This window comes from Nerophis ophidion, linkage group LG02 (genome assembly GCF_033978795.1).
Source record: "Nerophis ophidion isolate RoL-2023_Sa linkage group LG02, RoL_Noph_v1.0, whole genome shotgun sequence".
Classification (NCBI taxonomy): domain Eukaryota; kingdom Metazoa; phylum Chordata; class Actinopteri; order Syngnathiformes; family Syngnathidae; genus Nerophis; species Nerophis ophidion.
Genome location: NC_084612.1, coordinates 41,846,803 through 41,869,001, shown reverse-complemented (window position 1 = coordinate 41,869,001; position 22,199 = coordinate 41,846,803).

Genomic DNA, 22,199 nt, shown 5'->3' with positions numbered 1-22,199 from the left:
ACCTAATCAAGGGCCCCCGATTTTTTCAACGGAATGCAATGGTTGGTGTTCATAGCTGTCAATCACGGACAGCTCAGCTTTGGGTACCGAGGATGTCGTTGTGGTTTGTGTTGTGGTTTGTGCAGCCCTTCGAGACACTAGTGATTTAGGGCTATATAAATAAACATTGATTGAATGATTGTGTACTCTCTCCCTCAGCTGGGTTGTTTTTTTTCCTACTGCTCCGAGTGGGGCGGAAACCCAGGTCGCCGATGTAACAGGCCCTCGTGCTGACTACTGAGCTAAAAGCACAGACAATTTCCCAGCTCTGGAGCTCTATTCTGAAAGTTGACTGGCTTCTGTTACACTCGCACAGACCTGCATGCACACATGGCGACGGAGATATATTCATGAACAAAATTTTTTTTGAAATTATGATATTTTTGCATTGTTGCTGTTCTGTTGAGTATAATCATGTTTTTTTGGGGTGGGGAGTTGTTAAGCCCCCTCAGCCCTGGGGTGCCCTTTAGGTTAAGGCATCCCTGGCTCTGATCCATGCTCAGGTTCAGCAGGCTTCCCTTTCTTTGGCACTATTGGACTAGATGGGCCAAGGGACAGCCTGATTACATATGTGTAACCATACTCAGACATACAATAGTTCTTTGTTATGATCCGCTGCCCGGATCATAGTCTATTTACGTTTTCGGTTCACTTGTGTTCTCAGCACCTTTTGAGTTTGTGTGTCTCAGTTGCCATGACGGCAGATTACTTTCACTCGCCTCTGGCTAGTGTTCGGGACGCGCACCTGTTGCCCAGGCACTAATCAGAGGGCTATATAGTCCATGCCCTGGCCTCATTTGATCTGGCTTTCTAGTTAGTTTTCATACAACAGATGACGACGTTTGTTTTCTGTTCCGTACCTGCTAGCTTCCACACTAGGCTCTTTTTACCCTCTGGCTCCCACGCTAGCTCTTTTAGTTTTTGCCTTAAGTGCTATGCGCACGTTTTTCTTTGTTACCGTCTCATTTATTTTTAAGTAAATCATTTGTTCCTACCTGCACGCTGTGTCCGAAGCCCAGTCTGCATTCTTGAGAGAACAAACCCCGCATCATGATGCGACCCGGTCGTTACAGTTCTTAATGATAACTTACACAGTCAAATCCCATTGCTCATAATAAAAACATGTTTAATCAGGGCCGCCTGGGGCCCAAAGCAAAATTTAACTTTGAGCTCCCCAGCACCAGACCCAACCCACAATCCCCATTTCAACAATTATTCAGACTTTTTTAATTATGTCAATCTGTTTTTATATGTTTAAGATCAAACTTGAATTTAATTTGATGCATGCTCGTACTAAAAATAATTCATAAGAAATACATTGTTCAATCCCAGGCTCGGGATCTTTCTGTGTGGATGTCCCCACATCTGTGGTCCCCTCCTAGGTTTCTTTTTGTGCCCATTGGGTTGAGTTTTTCTTGCTCTGATATGGGATCCGAGAATGTTGTTGTGACTTGTGCAGCCCTTTGAGACAATTGTGATTAAGGGCTGTATATTTGAGACAATTGTGATTAAGGGCTGTATAAGTAAATTTTGATTGATGATGAATTGATAGGAGTATGGGCTTCACGGTGGCAGAGGGGTTAGTGTGTCTGCCTCACAATACGAAGTTCCTGCAGTCCTGGGTTCAAATCCAGTCTCAGGATCTTTCTGTGTGGAGTTTGCATGTTCTTTTTGTGAATGCGTGGGTTCCCTACGGGTACTCCGGCTTCCTCCCACCTCCAAAGACATGCACCTGGGGATAGGTTGATTGGCAACACTAAATTGGCCCTAGTGTGTGAATGTGAGTGTGATTGTTGTTTGTCTATCTGTGTTGGCCCTGTGATGAGGTGGCGACTTGTCCAGGGTGTACCCCGCCTTCTGCCCGATTGTAGCTGAGATAGGCGCCAGCGCCCGCCGCGACCCCAAAAGGGAATAAGCGGTAGAAAATGGATGGATGGATGATAGGAGTATGTTTGTAGTAAAATTTCATATGAAGCACCCTGTCATTTTACGAAAGGCTTTTGCTTACGAAAAGAGGGACCCCCCTTGGTTCGAGAAACCCTGCACACACCGTGTGATCTGCGTATTGGGACGGGAAGGCCTGCATTTAGACATGGCAACATCTTCTTTCTAAAGTAATTAGTGACAGCCACCACCTTTCACAATAATTTACAACATCTGGGTAATTGCACGCATAGAACAACAATGCTCAGTATGAGCAAAGGCCAAGAGAGGAGAGGGAGGGGGAATCTCGCCTCCCTGGTACAAATGACATGGTGCAAGAAAGTAAAGCTTTGGGGACGGTACAAGTTAACGGGGACAACTTTAATTTAGTTTTATGCAGAGATTGTGATATATAACTAAGACACATCACCTGTCTTTACCACCTGACTTTAGATAGAACACATTCTGTGATTTCGCAGGGGCCAATTAGTACATGATTTATTTTTTTCACTATATTTATAAGTTATGGCTAGAAGTAATTGCCCAAGTCAGTAGCTTTCACTATCTCTATTCCTCACCGCTCACGCGTAAGCTTCTTCATTTAATATTCGTTTTCCCCTACAAAATTTGATTGTGAAGCTCTGAGTGGTCAACCCCAGAAAGGACCTAATGTAACAATCCCTATCAACATTCCAATAAGAGCTTGCATATGATCTATTACGATAAAAAGGTTATTACCTCACCACAATCCACTTCTAAAAAACCTCTTTACAATTTCACCCCATAATTTCATTACAGGGAGATAGTGATTCATCAATTAGAATGGTAATTTCCATTAATGATGCTTGGTGCCACTGAATGTTGAATAAATTGTCCATTCATTTGGATCTAATGCTTTGGTTCAGTAATAGCTCATGAATATACTATGAGCTATAAATATAAACAGTGGGATATCTACTATGTGAAGGTGAAAATGCAGTTGTCTGAGAAAGAAAATCACTGGAATTCACAATTAGTAACCCATAAATGGTAAATGGATTTTACTTGTTTAACGCTTTTCTACCTCTAAGGTAACGCTTGGACACTATTACCACATTTACTTACTGATGACACAACATCAGGAGCAACTTGCTCGAAGATACTTGGACATGGTAATAAGGGGATTGAGGATCGAACCCGCAAACTTCAGATTGGGAGACTACCACTCTACCACCTGAGCTATGAAATAATTCTCAGTTACTGTAGTTATGGATCCAAATTACTTCCTGTTAAGGAGACTTTCAATGTCTCACTGTTTTGAAAAGGCAAAACAGGAGGTTATGTGAGGTGTAGGAGTCAATGTGGCTCACACGTTACCTGTGTTGTCAGAGAGCATCCGAGTGCCATAAACCCACCTTATCCTGACACATGCTGTTCCTCCAGCTGGCCAGGCCCAACACCATTCTGGACCTCCTGTTAACCCCAGAAAAAATATTGTTATGTCATCGGTGAGTGGCAATTCTGAAGCCAGTTTCTATCTTGGTCTTTTATATCAAGTAATGAAATCAACTAAATTAATAATGAGCTACTGCTTGAATTAATGATGCTAAAAAACATCTACAAAAAAGCTATTTCAAATCAGATCATCACAGTGTTTTTGAGAATCTTCTGCAAAAATATAACCCAGGCCCAAATAATGAAAAAGAGAGGACCTAAAATGGAGCCTTGAGGAACACGACTAGTACAACTAAAGAAGTTAAATAAATGATTGCTGACTACATCTGAAGTAAACACGCTACTGCAACACTTTAGTTACATGAATCACATTACAAAAAAACTGTAACTGCCAAAAAGGAGAGGACTTGAAGGAGTGCCTTGAGGAACATCTGAGTTATGTAAATCTCACATTTGGACTCCAGTGTCTTATTTTACGAGCAAGGTTAAAATGTCAATGCAAGGATCTGCAAATGTGTTTAGAGTGTTCCAAGTTCCCTTATACAATATGAACACTACTGTTTTCAGGAATTTTCTGCAAAAGTGTTTGTCTCCTAAGTTTGAATCTTAGGATATAGTAGTTTAGAACTGGTGTGGTGTAATTTTTGGGCTGGATTTGACTCCCTTGCCTGACTCTTGAACACCCCTGACTTATAGGCCATGTCCACACGAACATGGATATTTAATAAACGCATACTTATCCCTGCGTTTAGGCCTCTCTTCCACACGCAATTGCGTATTTTTGTCCTTAAAAAATGTAGACTTTTGCAAACGCGTGTAGAGTTCCGTATGTGTACATGGCATAAATGAAGATTTGTGGTCATCTGATGACGTCACAGTTGTGTGCTGTCATTTCCAATGCAAAACAAAACGCATTGCTGCCTTTAAACACAATATAAGAGGACTTAATGTATGTTCAAACGTAAACATGCTGCTATTTTCACTGTACATTGATAAAAAAGACACTGCTGCCAGCGCCAATGACAATCAGCTGTTTTGTATACGATCGCTGATGGACCAATGTAGAAATCAGTGACACACACACGGCTGTCCACTTCAGTGGTGTAGACTTTACTGAACCAACTGCGCATGCTCCAATCATACATAAACAACTACGGATGTCCATAAGGGACATCCACTACATCTCCCCTTCTCCAATGTACAACAAGGAATGAACAATCATTGCAATGTCTTTGTAAATAAGCATCACCATTTATAATGAATCAACCTAACACCCTATGAAGGCATTATATATGAGAATTGCATAACAATTCCTTACCATCCTCATTTCTCCCTGAGAAAAAAAAAACAACAACAGAGTTGCCAACTTACAATCAAACAGTAATTGCCTTTTAAGGCTTCAACATTAGACAAGATGTGTTTTGTTATGGCCTGCCCATTCACGAGACAGTCTTTAAGCCTCCCCTGTGGATTTACCTGCCGTCTTGGAGCATCTCTTGCTTTCGGTGTCTGGGTTACTTGTTCTCTGATTGGTGTAACTAGTGTTGCTTCCCCCTCTGTTCTGTGTTCCTTTTGTGGGGTTGGTGGCTCTTGTGGAGCCGACTGTGGCTGGAGCTGTGGCTCAGGGAGAGCCTGAAGGTGAGCCCTGTTTCTCCTCACCTCCTCTGCTCCAGTGTCAACAACATAGGAGCGTGGCGTGTCTGCCTTTCTGATCACTGTAGCTATTTGTTTTGAGGGAGATATCCATACTGACTGTCCAGGCCTCAGCTTGAGCTTTTGTGTGGCCTGGTGTCTGCTGTCAAAGTTCTGAGCCTGTGTGCATTTCAGCTGATAGTCCTTTTTCCCAAAGGCCTTTGTTCTGGGCCGCTGTGGTTTGAGGTTGGATGGCGCTTGTGGTAGCGGCGAGCGGAGACGCCTTCCCATCAGGAGCTCGCTTGGTGACAGCCCGTGGTGCAATGGTGTGACTCTATATGCTAACATTGCCCTGTATGGGTCCTCCTCATTCTTAAGTAACAATGATTTCACCGTCTTGTCAGCCGTCTTCGCCTCCCCGTTACTCTGGCTGATGTAAGGGCTACTAGTCACGTGCGAAAAGTCAAAATCTTTGGGGAAGGCTGTGAACTCTGCTGATGAGAATTGTGGACCAGTCACTCCGTAGCTCCTCTGGGACTCCGTGCCTGCAGAACATACCTTTAAGTGTATTGATAATCCCCTTAGCTGTGGTAATTGGGGTTTTCTCAATGTCAATGTATCTCGAATAATAGTCCACTGCTAACAGGTAGGAGCTGCCTTTCAGGTAAAACATATCCACCCCCACCTTTTGCCAGGGGCGCTGGGGTAGTGCTGATGGGATCATGGGCTCAGGATGTTGTGATTGGCTCCTAATGCATGTTACACACTGTGCCACCATTTTAGTGATTTGACTCGTTAAGCCCACCCACCACACTGACTGCTCTGCTCTTGTTTTGCATTTAGATATACCCATATGACCTTCACGCAGACGGGCCAGCATTTCTGCTTGCATAGTCTCTAGAATCACAATCCTCTGACCTTTCATTAAAAGTCCTCCTGCACAATATAGCTCGCCCTAGTACGTCCAATAGGGCTTTAGCTGCTCTGGCAGCTCTTCCTGTCTGGGCAAACCCCTTTTGCATAGCTCTCTAAGCTATCTGAATGTGGAGTCCTGCTCTTGTGCATCTCTAATCTGTAGTTTTGCCTTAGATACTGGTAGGCACTGTTGCACTGATTCCACAAACACCTTCACCTCCCCTTCTAGCTCCCTTTCATCTTTTGTGATTGAGCGCACGATAGGTGTGCGTGATAAGGCGTCTGCTGTTATCAATGATTTCCCTGGGACATGTACTATTTGATATGAGTACCTGAGGAGCCTGAGGCAAAAGCGCTGTATTCCCGGGGGTAGGTCATCCAGTGCCTTTGCTCCTAACAGAGCTAACAGTGGCTTGTGGTCTGTTTCTAGGGTGAACTGCAGGCCTATTAGGTATGAGCTGAACCTTTTGCATGCCCATGTAACTGCAAGCGCCTCCTTCTCTACCTGTGCATATCCCTCTTCAGCATCAGAGAGACTACGTGATATGTACGCTATTGGTTGCCACTCTTTGTTCTCCTGCATCTGAGTGACAACCGCCGCGAGCCCAAAAGAAGAATCGTCTGCGGACACTCGTTTTGGCACCTGGCCTGTACTGTGCCAGCACCCTGTCTGAGGCCAGCTCCATTTTCACTTTGTCAAATGCGGCCTGTTGCACTTCTCACCATACCCACTCACTCTCCTTTGCTAACAAGTCCTGTAATGGTTTAGTAATGTCTGTGAAAAAGGGCAAACATGTACCCACGTATGTTGCCATGCGTAGAAACCTTCTCCCCTCTGCCACATTTTGTGGAGTACACATGTATGTGATTACTCTGACTTTCTCAGGGTCTGGTGCTATGCCCTTGCCAATGATTTTGTGTCCCACAAACACTAACTCTGGCTGTGCGAATGCCCATCATCCTGAAGTCTGGAGAGCACCGCTGTCCGCCTCTCATCATGCTGTTCCCGATCCACCTCACACACAAATATGTCGTCAGCATGACAAACAACCCCTGTCAGTCCTTTTATGAGCTGTGACATGCGGCGTTGAAAGGGTTCTGGCCCTGAGCTGATTACAAATGGTAGGACATTGAAACAAAAGCGGCCATATGGGGTTACAAAAGTTGTAAGTTCTCTGCTTTCTTCTGCCAAGGGAATCTGCCAAAAACCAGACCGGGTATCCAGCTTGGTGAATACCTTTGCTCCGTCTAACTGTGCCAGTGACTGCTCTACTGATAGCAAGATGTGCCTTTCCCTACATACCTCATTAAGTCTGCTCAGATCCAAGCAGATTCTCATTTTCCCATTAGGTTTAACTACGGGCACCATGCCTGCACACCAGGCTGTTGGCCTTTCCACCCTCGAAATGACCCCCATCTCTTCCATCCTCTCTAACTTCTCCTTTACGTTTTCTGTCAGAGGAATCGGCACCCTGCGTGGTGTCGTGAGTGCATAGGGCCTCGCATACTCCTTCAGTCGAATGCTGTAGTCCCCGTTGAGCCTACCTAGACCAGCAAACACCATGGGAAATCTGTTTTTAAATGTTTCCCCTGGATTCTCTACTTCGTCTACTCGCTCTACCAGCCGCAGGGCCTCTACGGTTGGCAGGCCCAGTAGGGGTCTGACCAATGAGTCCACCACGAACACGGGCTGGGTGACTATTCCATTTTTACTCTTAAGCTGACATTTCACCTGCCCAGCGACTTGTAGTACAATGTTATTGGGGCCATGTAGTCTCTTGGTTGTTTGCATCAAGGGGCCATCTCTGCTGTATTTATACAGATTGGTGGGGATCACGGTGACCGCTGCACCTGTGTCAATTTTGAAGGAGATTACCTCTCCATTAAGTCCAATGTCTGTGTGCCACCCTGAGTTTTGCCCTCTCACCTCCCCCAGAAAGAGTGTATCCTGTTGTAGTTCATCCTGTACTTCATGCACAGGCTGCATGGATCGACACACAGCGTCAGAATGTCCTCGTTTGCGGCATTTCCTGCATTCTGCATTGTTAGCTGGGCATTCCTTTCAGTTATGGGGGCCCCTTCCACATTTCTGACATCTCTCTGAACTACTTACAGTCTCAGTTTGTCTTGCTCTCGCCTGGCCGTGTTGTTTGTGTCCCTGCATTACCTGTCTTCTAAATGGACGTGAGATAGCATCAACCTCTGTCCTCTCCTCTCCTCTGCCTGTGGAGACTCACCCCTCATCACAGCCCGTTGCTGTTTAACATGGCTTATGGCTTTTTGTAAGGTTAAATTAGCATCAATTTGTAATTTTTCCGACAGAGCGACATTCCTTATCCCAACTACTATGCGGTCACTTATTAACTCCTCCCAGAGCACTCCAAAGTTACAGTGTTCAGACAGTTTATGCATTGCTGTTATAAAGCTATCTGCCGACTCACCAGGCTCCTGTTTCCGTACATGAAACTGCGCAAACTCCAATATGGCATTGTGTCTCCCCACAAAATAATCACCAACATTTTTTATCACTGCAGCATAGTTCTGTTTCTGATCCGATGTCAATTGAGAAGTATCCAAAATGTTCTCCGCATCCTCTCCCATGAAGTACATCAGCGTGTTGACCTGGAAAGCGTCCCCTTTCTTGTACAGTCCCGATGCCATTCAATACCTCTCAAATCTATTGTTCGATCTCGGCCATTTCTTCCCGTCTCCGCAGTCGAACTTTTCTGGCGGGCTAACTTGAAAGCTCCAAGTTCCAAGGTGACTTAACCTGTCATCATCCATTGTGGTTCTGAGATGAGTTTTAATCAGTTTTAAAGCACAGGAAACTTTCATGGATGGCACCATTGTAATAATACCTTATAACTAGAGACATTTGTTTCTTTTTTTAGGTCTTTTGTCTCGTCTGCAATTACACTGAACACTTAATTTTCTTTTACCTCTTTGATAATTTCGGTCTGTACCATGTCAGCTAAACTCTGTAGGATTTCGTTTCGAATTTGGTGGCTCGTGTATTTTGCATTGCCACATGCATCCAGCCTCTTTTTAATGAATTTATCATGTTTTGCTATTTCATCCAGGATGGCCAAAAAGTTACCTTTATTGGGAGAGTCCTCAGACTCCCGATGCCCTCTCTGTGCAATGTTTTGAGTTGCCGTTAACAGAAAAACATTTACTATTGTTTTCACATAATGCTGATTTTCTTCCACTTTTTTTTCGCGGTTCATGTTCAAAGAATTTAACAAGTTTGTGTTCCTCTCAGTGGCATTTTTACACTGATTCCATGCATACATTGCATTTAGATGCATTTCTGATTTTGAGTGGAGTTTAAACCCAGCCTCCTTTGACAACGCTTTTTTCCAGTTGGAGAAGCCTGACTCCGAGGCAAAGGCAGTGTGGTGAATTAGGCAATGAGAAATGTCTACACGCAAAGCAGTAGAAGCAGTGATTATTGAGTATTCAAGCCAAGGATTTGCTCTGTACCAGGCACTGCAGAATGCTCTCTTCCGTGATCCATGCTGGGTTCTGGGGAATTGTGTCAGACAAGGCTGAACCGGTCCTTCCTCTTTGGATCTGGAACGATCTGGAAAACAAATATTTATGAAAACACAGTTAAGGGATCCAGAAGATTATTAGACAATAACTGCAGCTAACTCGCAAGTTTCAGGTAAGTAGACCTACCACTGGGTCCTCTTGCAAAAGTGCTAGAGACAGCTGGCTCTGGGTATGGCTCTTGTTGCTCATCGACATCCTCATTAGAGTCAGTGGCCTCCGTGTCCTCATTCGATGGAACTACATTTTATAATGTAATTAAAATAAAAATGCAAAAAACAACACTCAGCAGTAACCAACATTTCAATATATCTATAACTAAACTTAATTACTGAACTGAGCATGTGACTGTTTCTGTCCATGCTCTGACCTGGTGAAGATGGGCTGTGCTGTGTTGTGAGTTCTCTCTCCCGACTAGTCCCAGGAAGGGAGCTGCCATCTTTTTCTTTTGTGTCTAATGGAACTACATTGTATAAAAATGAAAATATTAGTGTAAGCAAAATTAACAAACAACCACCATCAAAAAACAACACACATCAGCAACCAACACTTCAAAATATCTAAAAATAAACTTAGGGGTTCCTACACATTTGAAATTTCCAGACCCTAATTCCCGGACTTCTCAGTAAAAAAAATTATCTAAAAAAAGAATTCAATAATTTGTGACATTTGAGATGAGTATATCATGTGAATAGATTATGCAATTCATCATGGAAATCATTTGTTATCATTATTGAATTTGTATGCCATTAAGTCACCAAATTATTTCCAGAAGATTGTAGATAGGTAGTGTATGCAAAATAATTAACCCACAAATCTTAAGATAACCCAGATAAGTATAAATATATTTCCATACAATTGTTTCCATCTTCCATATTACTACAGACCTGGAAATGTAGAAATTCCAAACTTTCCATACTAGCGTAGGAGCCCTGTAACTTAAAATTACTTAAGTGAGCATGTGACTGCTTCTATGCTCTGACCTGGTGATGATGGGCTGTGTGCATCACATTCTCTCTCCTCCTGACTCGTCCCAGGATGGGAGCTGCCAGGTCTGCTGGCAGACCTGAATCCTGGCTGTTGGTCTGCCTCATCTTTTCCTGACCCTGACTTGCTTCTTTTTAAAAAGAGGTCATAAATCTTCTCCCCCTGCCTTTTCATTCTTAACTGACCCTATGAAAAAATAAGCCAGTCTTGTTAACGTTACTCCAGGCATCATTTACAATCACATAGTGCTATTAAATCTCCACTTCAAGCCTAAAACATGTCAGGGCAAATAAATCCTTGTAGACCTAAGTTTAATATTCAGACTTTTCAGTTAGTCGGCAGCAGGCTAACTACCGTGTGAACGTTACGTTACAACAGAGCATGAAACAGCTAGCTGGCTGGCTGATTCTCCGCTAGGTTCATTCCTTTAGAATCATTGGAGAAACACGTAAATATAAATAGCGACCCAAATGAATTAAACGAGACGTTAGCGGCTGTTGGAAGCAAGACGCCATGAGATGTAACGTTAACCTTTGCTTGATGCCGTGGCTCTCTGCTTGTACAAAAAAAAAACTTCTATCTACAAAAGTTATTTTTAAACAGTTACTCATTAGGACACCACCGTAAAACTTACTTTACAACGAGAAGGTTATCCTTCTTTTTCTTTGTAACCTCGTTGATCTCCGGCTCTCCGGTCTCCAGCAACAATAACCGGCTCCGATTCAAATCTTCCTCTTCTTCAGTGGCGTTTCTTCTTCTTTTCCCCTAATGAACGTGGCTCGCAACGCTTTGTGGTACATAGCACCAACTAATGTACAGGAGGGACTTAACAGTCAATAGGTTTCACTGATTTAAAAATGCGACTGGCTCATTCCGACAAGACGTGCGGTGCCACGATATGTCAATCATCTGGGGTGGCGCTTGGGGGGTCCAATCAGATTTCAGGGGGGTCCAGTGCTACCCCGGCCTCCCCTCTAGCTCCGCCCCTGGAGAGACTGAGAGCGCGAGAGAGGCGACAACGCCCGAAGCGGAAGAGTGAGCGGCAGACGGAGCAGCGAAAAGCAGTCTTTATTGAAAAATAAAAAAGTCTAAACGTGCCGCCGATATGTCCTTCCTTGACGGTCTTTTGAACCCGCACGACGGCTTGAGAAGTCTGTCAAAATCATTAAGTTAACTTATGTGTGTTGGGTAAAAAGAGACCAAGCGACTAAACAATTATGATAGCACGTCCTCTTTGTTAAAGACAATGTACACTTCACTGCACATGTAATACAGCTCCATGTTGATGATAAAACATGTTGTATTCCACAAGGGTTGGTCTTAGCAGCACAGGTGCGTATGCGTGCTTTAACCACTAAAAGTGATTCATAATGTTCTCGGTCTCTGTGTAAGAGAAAACTTACACAAATGCAAGCAACACACATACGTTAACTTCATTCTCTGTCGTTAAGGAAGTACTACAATATGAGCTATTGTTGGAGCTTTCTGATGACATAAAGTAAACAGTCTTGCTTGTCAAAGTTGTCCCATCAGGTGGAGGTTCGATAGCAATCTTACCCAAAACAGCTGACTGTCTTTTTTTTTTTTTTATTAATGTTGAGTGGAATTAGCAGCATTACATTTAATCATACATTAAGTTGTCTTACAGTGTGTTAAAAGGCAGCAAGGCAGTGTTTTTGAGCTTTGGAAATAACAGCGCACATCCGTGATGCCTTCATAGCAGTACAAGTCGGTTTGTGCATTGTACAACGCATATGTTGAGTGGACCGTTTTGGAACTTTACATTTTGGCCAGCGTTTGCAAAAGTCTGCGTTTTTAAAGACAAAATTATTTATTTGCCTGTGGACAAGAGGCCTAAACGTAGAGATGAGTATGCATTTATTAAGAATCTGTATTCGTGTGGAAATGGCCTCACTTAGCTCATTACATTTTTCAAGTATCGGTAGCTTATGCCCAACACTAGACCTGAACGTCTCTGAGTCTTTCTAATTTACTTTATGTCGGATACTTGACCAAGTGAAGCTCAAAGTACACCATCCTGTTATGGTCACAGTATGATTAGTGTTGATGTAAGCACACAAATGCCATGTAATAAAATTAAGTTCAGAGGGTGAACTCCTTTAATGCTTCATCCAGATGCAAAATATCTCCTGTATCCAAAGAAACATAGTTTCCAATAACAGGATGACTACTGCAGGAAGTTAAGGTACAAGTTTGCACTCTCTAACTGCTCTTCTTTGCTTTTTTAAAGGTATTTATTTTGCTTTTTTCTGTAAGATTGACAGTTTTTATTTATTATCGCAAAGGTTCCTCCGGAGGATGATTAAACATTAATCACAGTAAAGACAAATGCTCTTGTTTAATATTGCCTATTATGTTGACTGTCTGAGGCGTAATACTACATCATGTTATGTGTGTTTGATGCAGCAATTCAGCTTAAACAATTTAAACAACAGATACACTTTGTTTTCTCTCAGGCTAAGAACAAGTGCTAAATCCACAGCCAAACGTAACGTTTTGACTATGTGCCGATGTTTGTCTGTTGTTGAAGATATATTTGCATGCTTTTTAGCATAGAGGTCTGGCTAAGGTCAACTCTCTAGAATGCTTCTGTCTAAGTCCCTGATTTGTGGTTTTTCAATGAGAAACAGTTTGTCTGGGTTGACTTAAAGTGGGTGAAACTACTACACACACATTTGCACAAGCATAGGAGTGACATGCAAAGATGACCTACAGCTGACCTGGGAACTTTGCCACTACGCAGAAAGATGTCTTGACAGCCTCACTGAGACCCTTGTGCTACTACAGTGTGTACTACTGCATGCACTGATACACAGCACACAGGGACCTGCAGTGGTTATGACTTTGAATACTGACATGAGGATTAAGCCACCCTTTTATGTTATTTCTCTACATTATTGTATTCAATTAATAGACTTCAAATTACATTTTTGAACATTTGCTATGTCACCCCATCAGTCATTTCTGTCTGTTCTCTTTCTTCTTTGTCTTATTTTCTCTCCAACGAAATGTGGTTCTTGGCCAAATATTAAATTGTTGTAACTTTGTTTTTCAGGTTATATTACAGGCAACACAAATGCAAAATATTTATTTTGAATTCAATTAACAATGTATGATTTCTCTGTATTGTTAATCTAATATTTGCATCATTACACACAATGAATTACTGTATATTTGTCTGTGTGACTGAAGTCACCTGTGGAGAGACGAAGTCTGACGGGCCGACGGCGGGATAGGACAAACAGCGGTCCTACCCGAAATGGCGGCCAGGAGGCGGAGCATGCAGCGGAACAGAGAGGCGGGGCGCACTTGGAGCGACGCTGCAGCAATCCGAGTCAGGTGCGTAAACGACACACCTGTTCTCAATCCCTGCATCTTCTGCTGCAGAATAAAAGGGGCGAAGGAGGAGCGATCGCGGCAGAAGAAGTAGTAGGAGACAACCAGACGGAAGACGAGACGAGCGAGCAGACGAGCGAGCAGACGAGCGAGAACCTCCGAGAGCCACGGAGCGACGAAGACCAGCACAGGAAGGAGGACGCGGACGACTGAAAAGAAGACCGGCACGAGCAGCGAAGGAGGAGCTGAAAGAGCGACCAACTGACACTGCAAGCAGCTTTATTGAAATATTAGTCAAACCTGTGTGAAACGATGTACTCCATCAATGGTCCACACAACCCACACGATGGCGGCAAGAGACCGTTCATAGCACCTTTATATATACACATACATATACATATATATGTATGGTGTGGCTATTTTTTATATATATATATATATATATATACATATATACACTGGGGCAGCACGGTGGTACAGGAGTTAGTGCGCCTGCCTCACAATACGAAGGTCCTGGGTTCAATCCTGCGCTTGGGCTCTTTCTGTGTGAAGTTTGCATGTTCTCCCTGTGACTGCGTGGGTCCCCTCCGGGTAGTCCGGCTTCCTCCCACCTCCAAAGACATGCACCAGGGATAGGTTGATTGGCAACACTAAATTGGCCCTAGTGTGTGAATGCGAGTGTGAAGGTGGTCTGTCTATCCGTGTTGGCCCTGCGATGAGGTGGAAACTTGTCCAGGGTGTACCCCGCCTTCCGCCCGATTGTAGCTGAGATAGGCTTCAGCGCCCCCTGCGACCCCAAAGGGAATAAGAGGTCGAAAATGGATGGATATATATACTGTATATATATATGTTTGCAGAGCACAGTTTGTGTATTGTATTTTTTACATGACATACATTGTCTGCAAATAGTTTGTCGTCAGGTGCGACAGATGTTTCTCAGCCAAAATGACTTACCACTTTTAAAGGTCGTTGAGATTACCAAATACAAAAGTGAGGTCGCACAACATAGAGTAATAGCCTTTGAAAGGTTTGTGCTGCACTCTTTTAGGCCAAAATGCATACAATGAAGCTCAAAAAGGCCAAACAGAGCTGTTACATCCGTTATGGGCAAGTCTTCTCCGCGCACAGGGACCTATTGATAACCACAGACCAGGTGCACTTTTGAAAAATAGCGGAAAAATCTGTGAAATAGGGTGACGGTCGTGCGCGATGAGGTTGTTGTGGTGGCTAAAATCTCTCCAAAGCTTTGGACACCACGTTCAAAGGCCAGGCTCAGGGGCTACTAGAACGCCTCACAATTCCCAAATGCTCTATAGTAATTAATTCTTCTTTAGCAATGATCAAATCGGCCACTGGCGCGCTCACGGTGGCAATAAAATATTAAACACCATGTTGATTGTCATTGGTGGAAAAACTGGGAGTGATGAGCAACGAAAAATCTGCCATCAAATGATGAAAAATGTCACCAGATGCGAAATAATTAGCGTGTGTTAATGGTCGAAGTTCCCCAGTCTTACATGAAAAAGTAATAAAAGACAGAGTATCAATTAAACAGCGATTTGCAACATCAACAAGCAGTGAAATCCACGCCAATAATGGGGGTGGAGGCGATGACAAAATTCCACTGGAATTGGCATCAGCTAGAACCCATGATAACCAAAAGTGGAGATAAATAAGCCGTTAGCCACCCTCAGCTGTGGCCCATAGATCGTGTCCGTGGGGGAAGCAGGCTGAATTGTGAACCGGAGTACACTGGGAAAGGTGTTTTCGACAATGAGTTGGAAATGAAAAGCAGCTCACTTTTTTCTACGGCGCACACACGCTCTACAGAATGCAGGCATTGGAGTTTCCTGAAGCCATCAAGAAGCATGCAGGAAACTGGAGAAACTAAAGTGAACTTAACATCTGCATTTCAAAACTGTCAACATAGGACGAATGATACGCTGCCAATTGCACCAAAACAGTACGGCCAAAATAAAGCCTCAAACCACGGCGCCACCTACATACCTGCTGGGTACTCGTCCCCCATCAACGTTCTAAATATTAAAATGGTTTACATGTGATGCACATTTGTCTCTGAATGTAAAAGCCCTCGGACATTGGCTGACATTTAATTTACGGTTCATGCAGTCATTGGCCAATCAACGTGTCAGTCATTTTAGGTCATTTTTACTGTTAATGCAATTATAGTCAGGTGTAAATGTCAATAACATTCTGTCACATCAGTTTCTCTCTGGCCCGAGTCACGTTTACAACAGTCCGAAATGGCTGGTATGTAGATTGTTTTAATGTTCAAACATTGTCTAGTAAAAATAACCTCAGATTTCCACTGGCTGCGGAACGGTTCTACCGTTAACACCGTCAGTATCTTTGACTCACGCTGACTTGACTTGACTCGTGGAAAAGACGACAGCTTTGCCTTGCAGAACGACTACTTTGTTGGTGTATTTGTAGAAAGCAACAGTACGGCAGCAACAACTCTTCTGGCCATCTACACACACAGTTCTCATTCAACTTCTATTAACTAACACCCTGTGTAAGGTCAGAGTTCACACAGGCTTCAAATATAGCTCTTCCAGGCTATGCCAGTAACATGATTATTTGATTGTTGACATCCAGAAACATCTCTGCATTCATTTTGTCAATAGGGTGTAATTGAAAACCTTTTGATGTGTTGACTCCAAGTCTGTCCCGCCAATTAGGTTTACTTGGAAAAGAAACCTGATGATTTTTGTGTGTCTGAGCATGACTTCCTCTCCTGGACAAGCTGAACTTTGCTGAATTGAGCCTCCTTGCTCGATGGCAGGGATCGGGAACCTTTTTGGCTGACAGAGCCATGAAAGCCAAATATTTTTTAATATGTATTTCCGTGAGAGCCATATCATATTTTTTAACACTAAATACTACTAAATGCGCGCATTATTTCAGTAAGACCAACATTTTTAGTGTATAATAAGTCTCTAATTATTTTTTAATAACATTGTTATTTCTTGAACAGGTGTCGTAGAAAACGGATGGATGGATTAAAATGCATGAGAATGTTTTATATTTTGAACGTTATTTTTAACATCGTGATTACCAGCGGAATTATTCATTACTTATTGTGTTAAGATTTATCTGAGAGCCAGCTGCAGTCATCAAAAGAGCCACATCTGGCTCTAGAGTCATAGGTTCCCTACCCCTGCTGTAGCGTCTGGAAAAAACAGAAGCACTGTGTATATGCGGAATCAGTGTTAATTTTGACAGCAAAATTTGATTTAGTTTTAGTCATAGTCTTTTGACTAAAATGTAATTTAGTTTTAGTCATAATTCAGTTATTTAAATTGTTTTAGTTTTAGTCTAGTTTTAGTTGACGAACTATCATAAGATTAAAGTTGACGAAAACTACAGTAGATTTAGTCGACTAAAGGGTAATATGTAAACTTTCCATTCAATTTCTGAAAGTCAAAGCAAAACACAGGAAAAATCACCGATACAAGTCGTATTTTGATGAAAATCATGTCTCATATTTAGTATTTCACGAGTAAGCCGTGTAATAAACGGGATAACGTCGAGTGAGTTGTATGTTGTGGAAAATGCTTACCTGTGTGTGGATTTCGGGGTGATTCGACTGTAAATGTCGCTTCAAGATTGTTGTGTTTTCCCCGTAATCCTCGCGCTGCATTTCTTACTCTGCGTCTTGTTATCTTTGACGTCAAATATAAAATTTCCCCATATGTCCTCTCTCCTCTTCCTCCCGGCGTTGACATGTTGTCTTCTGCAGCGCATTCCCGGGTCAGTCTCAAACGCAAACTACATTTACATAACTTCCTTACCACGTCGCTCTGATTGGTTCTCTTCCCAACTCCTCCCGCCTCTTCCTAACGAAAGGAGTTCCGATGGATCTCGTCTCTGGCAGACATTTTCGTCTCGTTTTTATTCGTTGACGAATATGTCAATACACCTCGTCATCGTCTTAGTCCACGTAAATTATTTTTTATTTAGTTATTGTCTCGTTTTAGTCAGAAAAAAAAGGTTGTTGACGATAACTATGACGAAAATGTTTCGTCAACAAAATTAACACTGTGGGGAATGGAGTCCTGGACTGCCAGAGCCCTGCCATTGCTGTGATTCAGAGTGTACGCAGGCCATGGAAAATGACACGCTGACTAAAATGGAATCATATCAGCCGCCGTTCAAATCCTGTGGAAATTTTAGGTTAAGAATAGCGTATCAACAATCATCATCATCTTTGTGAAATGATGTGGCTATAAGATGTATCCAGGTGCATCCACACTTGTCACCCCGGATTGCCACTGGATGTGGAACGGCGCCGTCACAGCGGCGGACTCCTTCCATTTTCATTCTAGTCAATGTGTGAGTGCTCCGCATACGCACGACGCCGCCATGCCGGTGTTGTCCCTCATCCCTGCGCTAAATAAACACAGCTTCTTTATTTGCCAGACAGCGCAACACGGCAGATTAACATATATCTAAAATCTGCTTTATTTTTAAAATAAAATACTCCATGTTCAAGGCAGATCTGTGACAATCCGTCACTTCAGTTCTGTTAGTTTTTCGTGTTTTTGTATCTACTTCCTGTTCAGTGTTCTTATTTTGTTATTTCCTGTTTAATTTACGGAGCACTGTTGTTTTTCTCTTTTCGATGATTGGCAGCGGTTCACACCTGCTGTCAATCAAACGTGTGCCTATTTGTGTTTCACTTGAGCACTCCTCAGTGCTCAAGGATAAATCTATGTTTGGGAAATGTTACTATGCAAGAGTGCTTTCTGTTTATTTGTTTCTTATGAGTATTAAATTATTTTACCTTCACTCAATTCTCTCCTGGACTTTTGCATCCACGGGGTCACACAACTGCAGCCATGCGACATCCCAACAAGATCGTATTTTACACTTTGAAATGTCGTAATGGGCGGGGACGGACCTGAAGTTAAGATCTTTAGATGTAATTTTACCTAGTTGACACAAACAGATGAGGTCATGTTCATTCTGGAGGTCCAAAGTCAAATAATCATAGTACAGGCATATCCTGGACAGCTTATATGGGAGCCTTTGTCAAATACCAGCTGATACGGGGTCCCGGGAAAGCAGTGGAGTGGTTTGAATGAGTTGTGTGTGTGTGTGTGTGTGTGTGTGTGTGTGTGTGTGTGTGTGTGTGTGTGTGTGTGTGTGTGTGTGTGTGTGTGTGTGTGCGTGTGCGTGTGTGTGTGTAAATGATCGCCAGGGATGATGTTACTGTTGGGTTGTTGCTTGCTGCAGTTGTCGTTCTGCAAGACAAAACTGTCATCTTTTCCACGCGTCAAGTCAAGTTAGTGCCATTATGGACGTCCACTTGCGAGTATTGATGGACAGCAAAACTGGAGACGTTCTGCGGTGTTGCCATTCAGCAGCCGTTACATATTTCACATGGGGAATGTTACAATATGACTCTCATGTTAATGCTGTGGCACCCATGTGTCAAAGTCAATGAATTGTCTATGGACCCCCGGACGATATTTGACTAGTATTAGAACCGGCCGGCAGGCCACAGCGCCTCCTGCTGTTTTGCACGCAGCAAAACTCCTTAAGTGTTGATACTAGGAATTTTCAAAATGTTGTCCCAGGGACCCCCATCCATTTTATACTGCTTGTCCCTTTTTTGGGGGGTCGCTGGAGCCTATCTTAGCTAGTATGTAAATGTGAGTGTGAATGTTGTCTGTCTATCAGTGTTGGTTGGCCCTGTGATCAGGTGGCGACTTGTCCAGGGTGTACACCGCCTTTTGCCTGAATGCAGCTGAGGGACCCCATCAAGTCATAAAAATGGGGTCCCACAGTAAATTTATAGGGTCCCACTATTTTTGAGCGGTTTTTAAAACAAATGATAAATGTATGCATTATCCTGTTATTTATTTTGGAAGCAGGTTGTCATGAACGTTACTTAATTCCATCCATCCATTCTACCGCTATCCCTGTTGGGGTGGTGGGGGGTGCTGAAGCCTATCTCAGCAGCAATCAGGCAGAAGATACACCCTGGACAAGTCGCCACCTCATCGCAGGGCCAACACAGATAGACAGACAACATTCACACTCACATTCACACACTAGGGACCATTTAGTGTTGCCAATCAACCTATCCCCAGGTGCATGTCTTTGGAAGTGGGAGGAAGCCGGAGTACCCGGAGGGAACCCACGCAGTCACGGGGAGAACATGCAAACTCCACACAGAAAGATCCCGAGTGCAGGATCAAATCCAGGACCTTTGTGTTTTAAGGCAGACACAGTAACCCCTCTACCACCATGCTGCCCTGTTACTTATTAATGAAAAAAAGTAAGTAGATATTAGGTCTATTATGTTTATTAATAAGAACTATTTGGGAGCTGGACTTCCTGCTGATTTTTTTCCTGACAATATTTATCTAGGGCAGTGGTTCTCAAATGGGTGTACGCGTACCCCTGGGGGTACTTGAAGGTATTCCAAGGGGCACGTGAGATTTTTTTTTAAATATTATAAAAATAGCAACCATTCAAATATCCTTTGTAAATATATTTATTGAATAACACTTCAACAAAATATGAATGTAATTTCATAAACTATGAAAAAAAAGACAACAATGCAATATTCAGTGTTGACAACTAGAATTTTTGTGGACATGTTCCATAAATATTGATGTTAAAAGTTTTTTGTTTTTTTTGAAGAAATGTTTAGAATTAAGTTTAATGAATCCAGATGGATCTCTATTACAATCCCCAAAGAGGGCACTTTAAGTTGATGATTACTTCTATGTGTAGAAATCTTTATTTAAAATTGAATCACTTGTTTACTTTTCAACAAGTTTTTAACTATTTTTATATCATTTTTTCCAAATAGTTCAAGAAAGACCACTACAAATTAGCAATATTTTGCACTGTTATACAATTTAATAAATCAGAAACTGATGACATAGTGCTGTATTTTACTTTATCTCTATTTTCTTTCAACCAAAAATGCTTTGCTCTGATTAGGGGGTACTTGAATTTAAAAAATGTTCACAGGAGGTACATCTCTGAAAAAAGGTTGAGAACCACTGATCTAGGGAATCAATATAGAACCCATATGGAAACAGCTCTAGGATTTCACTCTACCGTCTCCATAACTATGTTTTCACTTTGCCAAATGGAATGGAAAAAGGAAAAAAAATCACAATGTCCCCTGGTACAAAAGAGAAGAGTTTTATACAAAGCTCACAGTATTTTTTTCCTTCAGGATACAAGCTTTACGGAATGCATTTGTTTGCAAACAAAGCATGTGTGTATGTTTTTGTTCTTGTTTGTGTGTGTCTTTACCAACTGCTGCTTGTAGTTTACGACAGCCCCAGAGCTAATGCAATTCAGGCAGGAGGATAAAGCTGTGCATTTTAACCGCTTGGCCAGTTGTGTGAGGCGACCAGCCGTGCACGATGGAGCGAGAGGAGCCCAGCTATACGTCTGTGCCAGATAGTCTTCCAGGGCTGCTTAGCAAGATGCTGCATCTCTCTCCTTCTTTCTGAGTAGAGGGCCAGGGTTGAGAGATGAGGAAACAATCCGAAGAGAAAATTATTCACCTGGTTATATCTTTGCAGCTCACAGCTTGCCTTCTACTCCAATCTCCGTTGCCTTTCGTCCTCCGATTCGAGCACACCCATCTCTCTTGCTGTCAGTGAAAGTTTGTGTGTGGGTACGCCATGCTCATGAATCTCTTCTATATGAAGCAAAACTGTTTTCTCCATAAGAGAGGGGAAACGGTCCAGCTTGGATCTGCGTGTACTGTATGCGCGCGCACACACACACACACACACGCACACACACATTTATGCATAAAGATATACAGCACATGCTGATATGACGGACAGTTTGTGTAATTCATGTGGACAAAAGGATGATATATACTTCAGACTGGATTCCCATTGGAGCAGCAGAGAAGGAAGTCATTCATCATGTGTGCATGCTCCCCTTTGTCTGTCAGTATAATATTATACTTTGGCGCATACCCCAGTCCGAACCTTACACGGAAAAAGCCTGTTTTTACGGTATAACACAACGTCCGTATGGTTGACAGCGATCAAATTTAACATGAAGCAATAAACAAAGATATAAGGTCACTAGAAAACATATGCAATTCTTTCATTTTACACAGCAACAATCCTGGTGCAGTACTATGAAAACATCGCTATATACTGTTAGTGTTCAACACAACTGTGGGGAGATGGAGCCGACAAGCCGACAGCAGGCTAGGACAAACAACGGTCTTGCCCAAGATGGCGGCCAGGAGGCGGAGCATGCAGCGGGGCGGAGAGGCGGGGCACGCCTGGAGCGACACTGCAGCCATCAGAGTCAGGTGCGTAAACGACACACCTGCTCTCAAT